The 13,926-nt window shown below is 48.4% G+C and overlaps 1 protein-coding gene across 4 annotated transcripts in view; it reads right to left on the bottom strand.

The window, feature by feature from the left end:
• Nucleotides 1-13,926, bottom strand: part of AIMP1 (aminoacyl tRNA synthetase complex interacting multifunctional protein 1) — a 136,250-nt gene that overhangs the window by 85,660 nt on the left and 36,664 nt on the right. The window contains exon 1 of one of the 4 annotated variants that reach the window (XM_075350497.1): nucleotides 7,208-7,232. The exons of 2 other annotated variants lie outside the window; for them this stretch is intronic. The gene's annotated coding sequence lies outside the window, so the exon portion shown is untranslated. Of the gene's footprint in view, nucleotides 1-6,249; nucleotides 6,356-7,207; nucleotides 7,233-13,926 lie in introns of those variants that run through there. One more of the 4 variants, XM_075350476.1, reaches the window with a different exon arrangement.

Genomic DNA, 13,926 nt, shown 5'->3' with positions numbered 1-13,926 from the left:
TATCGTATCGTATCGTATTCTGCCAGAGGGTGCTGATTTTTCTTAAGAAAAGTCCATTCCTTTCTCGCCTTTTCATTGGGGGACACAGACAGTGGGTTATATGTTGTCTCCAGGGGAGGCTTGACACTAGGTATAAAAAAAAGAGTTAGCTCCTCCTCCCACAGCATATAACCCCAGCTAGGCGGGAACTAGCTCAGTTTGGTGTAAAAGCAGTAGGAAAAGGATAACCAAAACCACAAGGGCGAGAGCTGTGTCCCCCAATGAAAGGCTCCAAGAAAGACATTTTACGGTGAGTACACAAAAATGTCCTTTCCTTTCTCGCCTTTTCATTGGGGGACACAGACAGTGGGACGTCCCAAAGCAGTCCCTGGGTGGGAACTGAACTATTAACAGTGTATAACATCAGACTAAGAGCTGAGTAACAACTGCAACTGCAGTGAACACATATCAAAACACTGTCAAGAACCGAGCAGTGGCCACTTATAAATGGGCCACTGCTGCCTGAAGGACTTGTCTTCCAAGAGCAGCATCCGCGGATGCATGCGTATGCACTCTGTAGAATTTTGTGAACGTGTGCACACTGGACCAGGTAGCGGCCTTGCAAAGTTGGGCCGCCAAAGCCTGATGGCGGATAGCCCAGGAGGCACCTACTGCTCGTGCTTTGTATGCCTCACAGATGGCAGTCCTGATCCATCGAGAAATCGTGGATTTAGACGCCGGGTTACCCTTTTTGTGTCCTACTGGGAGGACGAAGAGGGCATCGGACTTGCGCAACTGCGCTGTTCTGGAGATGTAGATCTGCAGAGCCCTGACAAGATCGAGAGTGTGAAGGGCTTTCTCAAAGGAGTGGACGGGGCCCGGCAGAATGACGGCAACACAATGTCCTCATTCAGGTGGAAAGAGGATACGACCTTCGGAAGGAAGGCGGGGAAGGCCGAAGGACCACCTTATCATGATGGAATATCAGGTAAGGTGAGCGACAGGAAAGAGCTGCCAGTTTGGACACTCGCCTGATAGAGGTAATAGCGACTAAAAAGGCAACTTCCAAGACAGTCGTTGAAGAGAGATTTCTCTCAGAGGTTCGAAAGGAGGAAGTTGAAGGACTCCCAGAACCAGATTCAGATCCCAGGGATCTAAAGGGTGGCGATAAGGAGGGACCAAATGCGCTACCCCTTGAAGAAAGGTACGGACCTGAGTGCGAGAAGCCAGCTGCTTCTGGAAAAAAATCGACAAGGCAGAAACTTGTCCTTTAAGGGTACTGAGAGCAAGACCAGAGTCCAGACTGTCTTGCAGAAAAGCAAGAACATTAGGGATTGAAAAGGTCAGGGGCGACCGATTATGACTGTCACACCAGGAAAGATAGGTCTTCCAGGTCCTGTGGTAAATTCTGGCGGAGGAAGGTTTCCGAGCATTAAGCATGGTATGAACTACCCTGGAAGACCCGAATTGGCTAGAATCAGGGATTCAAGCGCCACGCCGTCAAATGCAGCTGTGCTGTATTCTGGTGGAATATTGGACCTTGCGACAGAAGATCCGGGCGGTCGGAAGATGCCAGGGAGTGTCGCTGAGAAGTTGGAGGAGCTCTGGATACCAGGCTCTCCTGGGCCAGTCCGGGGCCACGAGGATCACCGGGATTCCCCTCCGCTTTGATTTTCTTGATTACTCTCGGAATGAGAGGAAACGGAGGGAAGATGTAGGGTAGGCGAAACTGCGACCATGGAAAGACTAGGGCGTCGGAGCCGAGCGCTAGCAGGTCTCTCGACCGAGATATGAAGGGACGTATTTTGGCGTTCATTCGAGACGCCATGAGGTCCACATCCGGGAGTCCCCAACGAAGAGTGATCTGATGGAACACTTCGTCGTGGAGGGACCATTCTCCTGCCACTAGACCTTGCCTGCTGAGAAAGTCAGCGGCCCAGTTGTCTACCCCTGGGATATGGACAGCTGAAATAATGGGGATGTGCTTCTCTGCCCAAAGAAGAATCCTGGATACTTCCTTCATCGCTGCCTTGCTGCGAGTTCCTCCCTGACAGTTGATGTAAGCCACGGCCGTGGCATTGTCTGACTGGATCCGAACAGGGAGGCCCAATAGTAAGGGTTGAAAATTCTGAAGGGCCAAAAATATGGCTCTGATCTCCAGAACATTGATGTGCAGAGAGCGCTCGGAAGGAGCGTCCCTGAACCGTGTGGTGGAGAAAGACCGCCCCCCAGCCTATCAGGCTGGCATCCGTCGTGACTACCTGCCAGTGGACCGGGCGGAAGGACTTCCCTTGAGATATGGATGAGGCTTGAGTCCACCAGACGAGGGAGCTGAGCGCAGACCGAGACAGGCGGACTGACCGGTCCAGGGAAGCTGGATTCTTGTCCCAGGAGGATAGAAGATCCAGTTGTAGAGGGCGCAGATGGAACTGGGCAAAGGACACGGCTTCTATGACCGCCACCATCTTGCCTAACACTCTCATTCCATTCCGAAGGGATGTGCGACGGCAAGAGCGGAGGGATTGGGCGGCCCGGATCAGGGAAGACCTCTTGTCCTCTGGAAGAAAAACCCGGGACTGAGCCGTGTCTATCAGCATACCTAGAAAGGTGATGCGCTGATGAGGAATGAGGGATGACTTGTTGAAGTTGAAGTAGCCAGATATCCCGAAAAAGCAGAAGCCGCCCTCCCACAGGAGTCAGATCTGCGGGATACCTGGCGTCATGCTGAGGGGGCCTGTACAGAGCGAGGTCCTTTGGGTTTAGGTTGCTTGGAGTGGGAACGCCAAGAAGAGCCCCTTGAGGGACCGGATCCTCGATCTAAGCGTTGGGACGGTTCTTGGGCCGATGGTTTTTGGGGGGCAGGCCGAAAGGAGTGCCTGCGCCAAGAAGATTTTTTGAAATTTCTGGCTACAGGCCGCTTTTGTGGTAGAATGGTACTTTTACTACCCGTCGCCTCAGATATGAGTTTGTCCAGGGATTCACCAAACAGACGAAGACCCTGGAAGGGAAGTGTGGACAGGGACTTCTTGGAGGCACTGTCCGCATTCCATATTTTTAGCCACAGAACCCTGCGGGCGAAGACAGCATTGGCTGCCGTTAGGGCTGACCAGCTAGCTGCATCTAGGGAGCCGTGAAGAAAATAATTAGAGGCGAGAGAGAACAAATCAAGAATCTCAAGAGCCTCTGGAGGAATATTGCAAGGGCGAAGCAACTTGCGCAGGTTCCTACTCCACACGCTCATAGCTCTTGCCACCCATGTCATGGCAAACAGGGGGCGCAGAGAGGAGCCCGAAGCCTGGAAAATAGATTTGACCGCAGCCTCAACTGCGCGGTCGGACGAGTCCTTGAGAGACGCGTTGTCTGAAACAGACATAACCGTGTGTTTAGCCAGTCTGGATACTGGCGGATCCACAACGGGGGGTACCGACCAGGGCTTAACCATTTCCGGAGGAAAGGGATAAGCGAATGAAGAGGAGAATTTTTTATTAAACCTTCTATCAGGGTGATCCCACCGTTTAGATATGATTTGATGAAAAATTGGATCCTGGGCAAAGGACTTAGAAGGCTTCTTGGCTCGCTTGATTGCCGACTAAGAAGTCGGGTCCGAGGGCTGATCAGAAATCGACAGAGTGATTGACAGTCGCTATTAAAGTGTCTTCCATATGCCTAGACTCAGAAGGGACATCTGAATCAGAGTCAGAGTCTCGGGAATCGTGAATACTAAAGGTCACGGAGCCTGAGTCAGACTGACCATCGTGTGAGTCAGACGAGGTGGAGCGGTCGCAATGGCGCCTTTTGGAGACAGCCTTTTTACGTACTGGGGATGATACACCAGACGAAGGCGGGCTCCTCTGAGGGAGCGGAGCCGGGGGGAGGCTGCGGGAGCCTGTGGAAGGCTGGGATATCTGAGCGGCCAGGTCATCTAACCTTTTAGACATCAGAAGAGCCCATGCAGGGATAGCCTCATCAGACGGGGGTGCTGCCTGAATGGTGGTCGGGGCCGAACCCACAGATTGCACGACCCCCTGGTCCGGCAACGCCTGTTGTGACACTAAAAAACACAAAAAAAAAAAACACAAAAAAAAAAAACACAAAAAAACTGAGCTGTAACAAATGTTCAATAAACATGCAACATTACAAGCATGTGAATTGCAGCCTCAAGACTAGAAAAAAACCAAGGAGAAAAATTGTAGGAAAAATACCCTGACTATAAATAAATTGCAATTTATTTATTTATAGTCAGGGTATTTTTCCTACAATTTTTCTCCTTGGTTTTTTGCCTGTTGTGACACTGTAGTAGGAGCATCGCAGCCCCAGCAGAGTGGATAGCTTCGCCCATTGGGAAACGAGCTTCCACAGGTGGTACAAGCATAGTACAGGTCCATAGAAGATGCCTGGGAAGCTTTATCACCCTTGCGGTTTTTACGCATGTCAGCAACAAAACGTACAATTAGTACTGTGAGCCTCTAGCAGTATTACACTACTGTGGGTGAGGAGCTACTAGCAGTATTAGAAAGGGACTGCTATACAGAGCTGGTATATACCAATAGTAAAGTGGCATTCACTGCCAAACAGTCAGTATATACCTGCAGACACAGTCAGTATATACAGCTAAAAGCTGATATACACCGCCAGCCAGCAGGCACACACCGCTAGGAAGACAGCGATATACCGCTGAACAGAGCAGTATATAGTGCTGCAGAGTTGCAGAGCCAAGGAGGCGATCTCACCAGTGTCTGCTCCCCACATGTAATGGCATCCAGCGTTCTCTGGCAGCATGGAGGGGAGAGACGGCCCACTAGAGGGAGCGGCTTCTGGAGCAGTGGAGGGGGCGTTGCTAAGAATGCAGGCCGACACCGGGAGCTAAATTTATGATGCTTACCCGGGAACACGGCCTGCATCGCCTCACCGGCGCCTCCTCAGGCGGCGGTTGGATGCAGGGGACGGATACACGTCGTCTCCCTACCTGCTCTTGCTCCGTCTAAAGACGCGTCTGTCCTGGGATGCGGAGATCTCGGGGACGCATCTTCGGCTCAAGGCTAGCAGGTGCTCGGCTCTGCTTAGCCCTCTGGAGCTACCTTTGTGAGGTGCTTCCAGGGAGCCTGGAGGGGTACGCAGACCCGACCACTTGGGCGCGAGGGAAGACTGACGGCTTTTGCACGCCAGGTTTCCTCTGCCCGTAAGCGGGGGGAACGAGGGTGAGCACACCCTGGTATTGCCCCATAGTCAAAAATAGAATAAAATCACAAAGAAAAAGAAATAAACAAAAAACATGAGCTGGCCTGGGGCTCAGGCCAGACGTGTCAGCCTCCCTGCTGACACCAAAAAGAACTGAGCTAGTTCCCGCCTAGCTGGGGTTATATGCTGTGGGAGGAGGAGCTAACTCTTTTTTTTATACCTAGTGTCAAGCCTCCCCTGGAGACAACATATAACCCACTGTCTGTGTCCCCCAATGAAAAGGCGAGAAAGGAATGGACTTTTCTTAAGAAAAATCAGCACTTCTGGCAGAATACGATACGATACGATCATTTCCCACGGGATCAATAAAGTGCATCACAGCCGCACCCGCGGCAAAAGTCGCGGTAAAACTGCATCCGCGTTTTTGCCGTGGTTTTTCCGTGCGTTGGTCCCTGCGGTTTTTTACCATTATCTATGCCAAAAACTACAGGTACCTGCAGAAAAGAAGTGACATGCTCATTCTTTTTGCTGCAGAAATTCTACAGCAAAATCTGTAGGGGAAAAAAAAACGCAGTGTGCGCACACCATTTTTTTTTACCATAGGTTTTGCTGGGGAATGACTGCAGAAAGGTTCTGAACGTTTCCGCAGCAAAACCGAGGCAAATACTGCAGCGTGCGCACAGGGTCGTAGTGTTATCACACAAACTCTCACACTGGTCACTGGACGTTCAACAGGACTACTTATATGGTAAAGAATTCTCGGAGGAAAAAAAAAAAAAAAAAGAATAGTTGCTCTACAAAAAGTTGGTCTAGCTATACACGCACAGGACAGGAGATAAACTACCAAACCGCCTTTGTGTGAACCAATACATATATCATTTGAACTTACTTTGCTTACACTGTGTAGGTAAACGAGGTTGTTGGAGAACGTCAAGCAAAGCGTGAATGTCAAATGACACTGGTGAATCGGAAACATCAAGGGTAAACTGCCCCTACTATTTACAGCCAGAACAAGTGCCCATGAAACAACACGTGTCCAAGTGTCCATCACAGCAGTAGTATATAAATAAAGTAAAAACTAAGGTACAATACCTTCAATGTGATGCAGACAAAGGCTACAGTGATGTGCAGCGGCCGGCCTCCAGTCCATGTGTGGGTAGAGGCAGCTGGCCGGTGTCACTCAGGCATTCCGCAGCCAGCTCTGACCTCCCGGCACCATGTGGCCTGGGCCAGTGTGCCAATGTGAAACGCGAGATGTCACAAGGGGTGGGGGGGGGGGGGTTCTGTTTTGCTTTTTTCTGGATGGCATGGAGAGACAAGGACACGGCGTCTCCATGTTTCATTTCATTCCTAACAAGTTTTAAACACATTTTATGACATTTTCATCCGCGTCGAAAGTGCAGCTAAACATTGGACAGTCTTCATACACGGCATTTTGTTTTCTGGGTCAGTAGGTTTTTTTTCCAAAATATATCATGCTTTGAATATAATTTTAAAAATCGTATGTAGGAAAAAAAAAAAATATTACAAAATAAAAGATAGCACAAGAAAGCTTTCAAAAACGCCAGTAACATGTCTCTAATGCATGGCATTGCTTTATATTATTATTATTATTGCTATGAGCAGAAGTAATGTACAATATCTGGAAAAAATCCACACAACCCCTAAATGGGATGTGACCGCACACCATTCCACATTAATAACAGAGTGAGAATGGCAACACAAGGTGTGAAATGCGGGCGGACTGGCACTGAGGATCGCCCACACTGGTGTATCACAAAATCGAGCAGGCGAAGGAGGACAGCTGCAGAAGAGGCCAAAGGGGCGGAAATCTAACATCATCATCCCAAAATACACTGCCGACTAATCACTAATCCATTCCCCAGGAACCAAGACTGACAAAAAACACTGCACTGTGGGAATAATGGAGCGCGGCATCAAGTATGATATAGGAACAAGATCAAGAAAAAGGAAACTTGTCTCTGCAAAACCAAACTCTGCCCCGGGAATAATACATATAAACTACTTATACTCATCTGCCGGCACCCACAGGGATCCAGCACAGACACTCAGTGGTCTGCGCAGCCAGAAAGAGGTGATATCACCGTTCCACCAGCCTCCAGACCACTATGATTAGCTGCAGCGGTCAGGTGACTGACCAGCATGTCACCATAAAACATCCGATGACACACTGCTGAAGCTAAAGGCCCCGTTACGCGCAACAACGGATCTATTGATATATCGCCGGGGTCACGGATTCCGTGACGCACATCCAGCCTCCTTAGCAACATCGTTGTATGTAAGAGCTCCGAACGACTGTTAACGATCAAAAATACTCACCTAATCATTGATCGTTGACACGTGGTTCATTTTCATAAAATTGTTGCTGTGGCAGGACGCAGGTTGTTCGTCGTTCCTGCAGCAGCACACATCGCTATGTGTGACACCGCAGGATCGACTAACATCACCGTCCCTGCGGCCGCCCGCATTAAGGAAGGAAGGAGGTGGGCGGGATGTTACACCCGGTCATCTCCACCCCTCCGCTTCTATTGGGCGGCCTCTTAGAGACGCCGCTGTGACGCAGCACAAATCGCCCCCTTAGAAAGGAGGCGGTTCGCCGGCCAGAACGACATCGCAGGCAGGTAAGTAGTGTGCCGGCTCCTAACGATATTGTGCGCCACGGGCAGCGATTTGCCCGTGACACAAACGATGGGGGCGGGTGCTTTCACCAGCGATATCGTTAGCCTCCATGAGATGTGAAAGTGTGACTAAAGCTGCACAGCACAAGGAATGATGGGAAATTTAGTCAGAAGGCAGCAGATAAATCTATGGAAAAGTGATAGTTGCGACAACAGAGCTGGTGCCATGGGGACAGAAAGTGAAGAAAATGGCATAAAGCAACATTACTCTTGGCAGAAAAGGTACACAGGATTATATAGGGGCATTAGCCTTAAGAATTTATGGCAGAACCAGTAACTATGTCAAGGAAGTGGAGAAGCCCTTTAAAAGGGTTGTCCCTCTAACAAAGTTCATTCTAATCGATAGATATTGGAAAAAGTTCCACAGTTTGGTGTGATTAAAAAAAAAAAAAATGTTCCTGTGCTGAGCTAATCTTATAAGATCTCAGCACAGGAACATTTTTTAAACACATCCAATAGTGGAAATTACTATTATTCCAAGATTTATTGAAAAAAATAAACTTTGATAGTGGGAAAACCCCTTTAAAGGGAACCTGTCACCATTTTTTTCACTATGAAACCAAAAATGTGCATGATGTCCCCTGCGTCATCCTCGTACCCGACCATAATTTCGCGCATGCGCAAACACCGCACCGGCTGCAAAGACGCAAGATTTGGCAGACGACGGCGGCGTCATCACGTCAATCATGAAAGGAGGATGGTGAAGAAGGCCACAAGGAGGGACAGGAGACAAAAATGAGCACGCCCATCTGAGCCCCATAAGTCATTAGCATACCTAATGGTCAGGTTTTATAACGTTATATTTGGGGTCTGCAAGGAGAGTTAGGGCACAAGGAACACCTTCATAGAATGCAGCCCAGGAGCTAAAGAAGGTACCATTTTTGGTTTCATAGTGAAAAAATTGGTTACATGTTCCCTTTAAGAATATTTCACCTCTGGTCTACTTTAAACTTCTCATCTCTGGAGAAAACAAAGGGGATTGGGCATATTAATTTGAACATGCCCAATCCTTCCAGATGATATGAGGGTAGAATCGCGATGCCCCCATACAAGTCCAGTGAAATCATGAGTGTGTAGAAGAGGAGAATGTTGCAGACTACCTCACCATGGAAGTGAAGGAAGTACAAAGGCTGGAGGTAAGCATGCACCCTGGAAATGGTCTAAATCATACTATTAACCCCAAATAAATGTTCTTTAGCAAGTTCCTGCACTGCAGCTTAATGTAAAAAAAAGAATGACAAAATGGGCTGCAGAGATGAACTTGTTCGGATCTGAGCTGAACCACAAAGAAACAAATTTAAGACAATTCACCGAGCAATAAATTCTATTTGGTACATCTGATTTCCGAGAAATCCTTTCCAGGAAATGTTCTAACATCTGCAGTTGTTACCGAGTGCAATAAAAAGATATTCTTCAAATGTTTGCCATACATTTTATTATAGTATAAATTATAGCTCATACTGATGTCCTCAGAAGCCATTACCGGAAAACATGAATGAGACCCCATTACAGAAACTATTGCACATAATGACAGCTGGATGGTGGATCACAGAGAGCAATATTCCTCTAAGCGATGCCAGCTACGAGCCCATCACTGCGAGCAATGAACACTTTGCTGCTTCAGTGTTCGTACAACTTTTGGTCAAATGTTGGTTAATAAAGTACAATTAGAGTAATTACAGACATTTTTACCCTTTTTTGGACAAATACATAAAGTTTATATAAAGACTAGAGCTGGGCGGACGCGGACTGTAAAAGTCTGGATCCGTGCGGTTTCAAAGTTTCCTGGGTGCTGGGCCCGAGATTCCGGCTGTCTGATCCGGATTCGGCACTCGAGAAGTTAAAAAAAAAACCCCGAGAATGAAGTGAGCGCTTCATACTTCCCAAGACGCTGTTGCGGCTGTACGCTGCTCCCACGCGGCTCCGCTCATCATGGCTCGTCCATATGCACTCAGCACTGCTTTCCCTGCCCACCGGCTGGCCTAGCCTCTGTGATTGGTTCCAGTCACACATGCCCCCAGCCTGTCTGACCGCGTCTGACTAATCAGACATCGCAGCTCATTCATTCTCTGCAGCGCACATCCACAGAGATGTAGCAGAGTGGAATCGTCGTGGGACCTCGTGTGAATTACTTCAGACCTGCAGGGGTGTGTTGGAGTTAATAAAGTGGTGAAAGAGGGCGGTTTTTGTATTTTATTCCAAATAAAGGATTTTTTCAGTGTCTGTGTTTATTTACTGCCACTTACTGATTGGTAACGGGGTGTCATAGATGCTGCCATTACTAATCCAGGACTTCGTGGTTGCTGTGAGCTGCCATTAACTCCTTATTACCCCAACTGCCATCGCACCAGAGCAATCGGGAACAGTGAGGTAAAGCTACGTGACACAAACCATATGGCTCAAATGAGTCTCGCAACGCATCACCTGGCAGCCGCACACTCTCCGGACACAAACGTGCAGCTGCATGGACATATATATGCAAATGTACATTCCTGTCAGGAGAGTGTGCAGCTGCCGGGTGATTCAATGCGAGACTCGTGCAAGTGTGACTCCGGCCTTACGGTGCACTCAAATGAGCATCAGATCATTTCACCCGGCACGGCTGCACACTTTCCGGACACGAATGTGCAGCTACATAGAAATACATGCAGGAGAGTGAGTGTGCGGCTGCCAGATGATGGGATCTGATACTCGTGCGAGTCGTATGGCTCGTGTAAGTGCACCATAAGGTAGGAGTTACACTTGCGCGAGTCTCGCATCGCATCACCCGGCAGCCACACACTCTCCTTACAGAAGCGGGTCGGCTGCATGTATTTCTATGTAGCTGCATGCTCCTGTAAGGAGAGTGTGCGGCTGCCAGGTGATGTGAGACTCGTGAAAGTGTGTGACTTTGGCCTTATTTTGATAAACAGCCATGATAAAGACCGACGGCTGGGGGCTGCAGCCGTGAGCTTTATTTGTGCTGGTGTCACAATATGGGGGGACCCTGCACCGATTGTTTTATTTATACATTAATTGTTATAACAGGATACTCACCCGCAGACACTTGCACTGCTTTCTCCACCCACCGGTCGTCCTGGCGCCTGTGATTGACTGCAGTTACTGCCACTCAGTGTGGGGGCGCATCTAACTGCAACCAATTACACGTGCCGGTGGAATGAGAAAGCAGTGAATATTCAATGAGGGTAAATTGTAGGCTCCGGAAGGGAAAGCGTGATCTGGAATTAGCTTGTCGCCATGACGGAGGTTTGGAGAGTACACCGTGTGCACTCCTACTCCCCTATAGCTACTGCCAACATTTTTAATCTCCGGATTCTAATTCCCATATAGGTACCAGATTCCGGACCAGATCCAGGTTTTTTTTTTTTTTTTAAATTTAGCAGGGACCCGCCAATCCCGGTTTTCTGCAAGTTCGCACAACTCTAGTAAAGACTCAATATTTACAGCATTGGCCCCTTAGGCTGCGCGCCCAGAAACAGTGTTTGCAGCATTTTGGATGCAGAGTGCTTTCGCTGAGCCCAGAATGCAGTGTTGCTCAGTAGAAGCACAGTGGAGGGGATTTATAGAAATCCTATGCACACTGTGCTTATTTTTCCTGCAGTGTAAACTGACCTGCGGTGCAGCTTCCCAGCCGCAGCATATCAATGTATTGCTGTATAGCCATGAGTGTTCTCCACAGGGAGAAAGAAGAGAAAGACAGCAGCGGTCCGAACCTCGATCGTGGGCATGGACAGCTACGGTCTCCTGCGGACCAGATACCAGGAAATTAAAAAAAAAAAAAAATCAGCTTTACTGAAAACATGACCTACCAACAAGATACAAAAACCACAGGAATGAAATTTACATAATAGGTGCAGAAATTCGGCAACACCAAAAACCCACCAAAAGCTCATTATGGCCATGTCCTAATAGGAGAGCCCATGTCACAATTAGGAACTGGGTCTGCTGCTGCCGTTTGTCTGCTGTGCATTGATGGAATAAAGCCTTCCATAAACAAATGTGAACCCGCTGTTTAATGAGGGAGCCCTAGGAAAAGCTGCACTCATTGGGATCAGCTCGGCTTGTCAAGCACACATTCCTTATGTTATAGGGTGGGAATTATGGGATAGGTTACATATTGGGATGTTCAGACTTTTCTTGACTGCATCATCAATGGATGAATTTACAACCATTATCCACAGAATTGTTTGGCTATGTGCCCACGCTGCGGAAAATGTGCAGAATTTTCCGCGATTTTTTCACGGAAATTCCGCGGATTTTTCAAAAATCCGCAGTACAGCAAGTCCCCACCCATTTCTATGGCATTTGGGAACTGCTGTGCCCATGCTGCGTTTTTTTCCGCAGCGGAAATAATGCGGATTTCCCTGCAGAAAAATAAGCAGCATGTGAATTATTCCTGCGGAATTCACCGCAAGGTCCCATACATACCTGCCTTGATAGCAGCGGTACAGACTGGAGCGCAGTGGAGCCAGGAGCAGAAAGGAGGAGGTGGGCGGGGCCTACATGAGATCCGGTCATGTGACAGCCAGAGCTAGTGCAGGCCCGCCCACCTTCTCCTGCAATGTGCACAGATACGGCCGGAAAGTGAAGTGCTGCGTGATGGAGGTAAGTATGAAGTCCCAATCACTCCAGCACTTGTTCTGCATTGAGGATGCAGTGCCGAAGCCATGGTACTGTATCCTCAATGCAGGACACCGCAGCATATCCGCAGGACATTCCGCTGTACATCCACAGCATGGAAACAAACAAATGTGCTGCGGATTTCTGCCAGCTCCTGCGGAATGTCCTACGGATATAACCACAGGACACACTCCCCGAGGGCACATAGCCTTTAAGTCTTTAGAGCAGGGCTTTACTAACCATAGGGTATGTGCACACAATGTCTTTTCCAGGTGGATTCCACCCCAAACTACCCTGAAGTAGTTAAAGTAAAAGTCACATGCTCATTCTTAGGCTGGTTTCAGACATCAGTGTTTAATCAGCTAGAAGTCACACACATGGTTATGGTCATACGTGTGGCACACGTGTGACATCCGTGTTTGCATACGTGTGACAGGTACCGGAGAAAATATGGGTCTGTGAAATAAAAAGATTTTCCATATTTACCTGCTGTCTTCAACTCTGCTGTCTCCCGCTCCTGACCACTGCTCATTATATCCATTGATTATTCACCGCACTCAGGACCTGTAAGCTGGAGCAGCGCTGGGGACAGCACCGCGGGGACAGGTGAATATTCTGCAAGCACAGTGACATCCAGGAGGCCCCAATAAACTCTGATGACATCCTCATGACCCCCGCACTACAGCTTCACGGGTTCATCAGAGTTCATTGGGAACTGTGATGAGTCTCCGATGCTGTCCCCACGATGTTCTGGCTTCCAGGTTCTCAACACACACACACACACACACACAGATATGTATACACATGAAGCAGACACACATGGATACACTGAGCACATACACACACATAGCACACATGCATGTATACACTGAAACACACACACACACACACAAATATGTATACACATGAAGCAGATACACATGGATACACTGAGCACATACACACACATTGCACACATGCATGTATACACTGAAACACACACACAAATATGTATACACATGAAGCAGACACACATGGATACACTGAGCACATACACACACATAGCGCACATGCATGTATACACTGAAACACACACACACACACACACACACACACACACACACACACACACACACACACCTGTATACTCACCCCGCAATGCTCCGGCTTCCAGATCCACAGGGCACCGAATATTCGGCGAGTATAAATGATCAACGGTCATTAGCGGGAGGCAGCAGAGCCGAAGAAAACAGCGCTGGATAAAGGTAAATATAGAAAATCTTTTTATTAAAAAGACACGTGTTTTCTCCAGTACATGTCACACTGATGTCACATGGATCACATCAGTGTGCGATCCATGTGACACCCGTGCTGCCAGAGAAAAAACGGACATGTCTGCGTGTGTGCGTGGTCACGAGGGGTCACACGGTCCGTGTGAAAACACGGACGTGTAACAGCAAATAACAACATG

Source organism: Anomaloglossus baeobatrachus, chromosome 1 (genome assembly GCF_048569485.1).
Source record: "Anomaloglossus baeobatrachus isolate aAnoBae1 chromosome 1, aAnoBae1.hap1, whole genome shotgun sequence".
NCBI classification, from domain to species: domain Eukaryota; kingdom Metazoa; phylum Chordata; class Amphibia; order Anura; family Aromobatidae; genus Anomaloglossus; species Anomaloglossus baeobatrachus.
The sequence above is the reverse complement of the archived record's forward strand: the minus strand, read 5'-3'. Positions and strand labels throughout refer to the sequence as shown.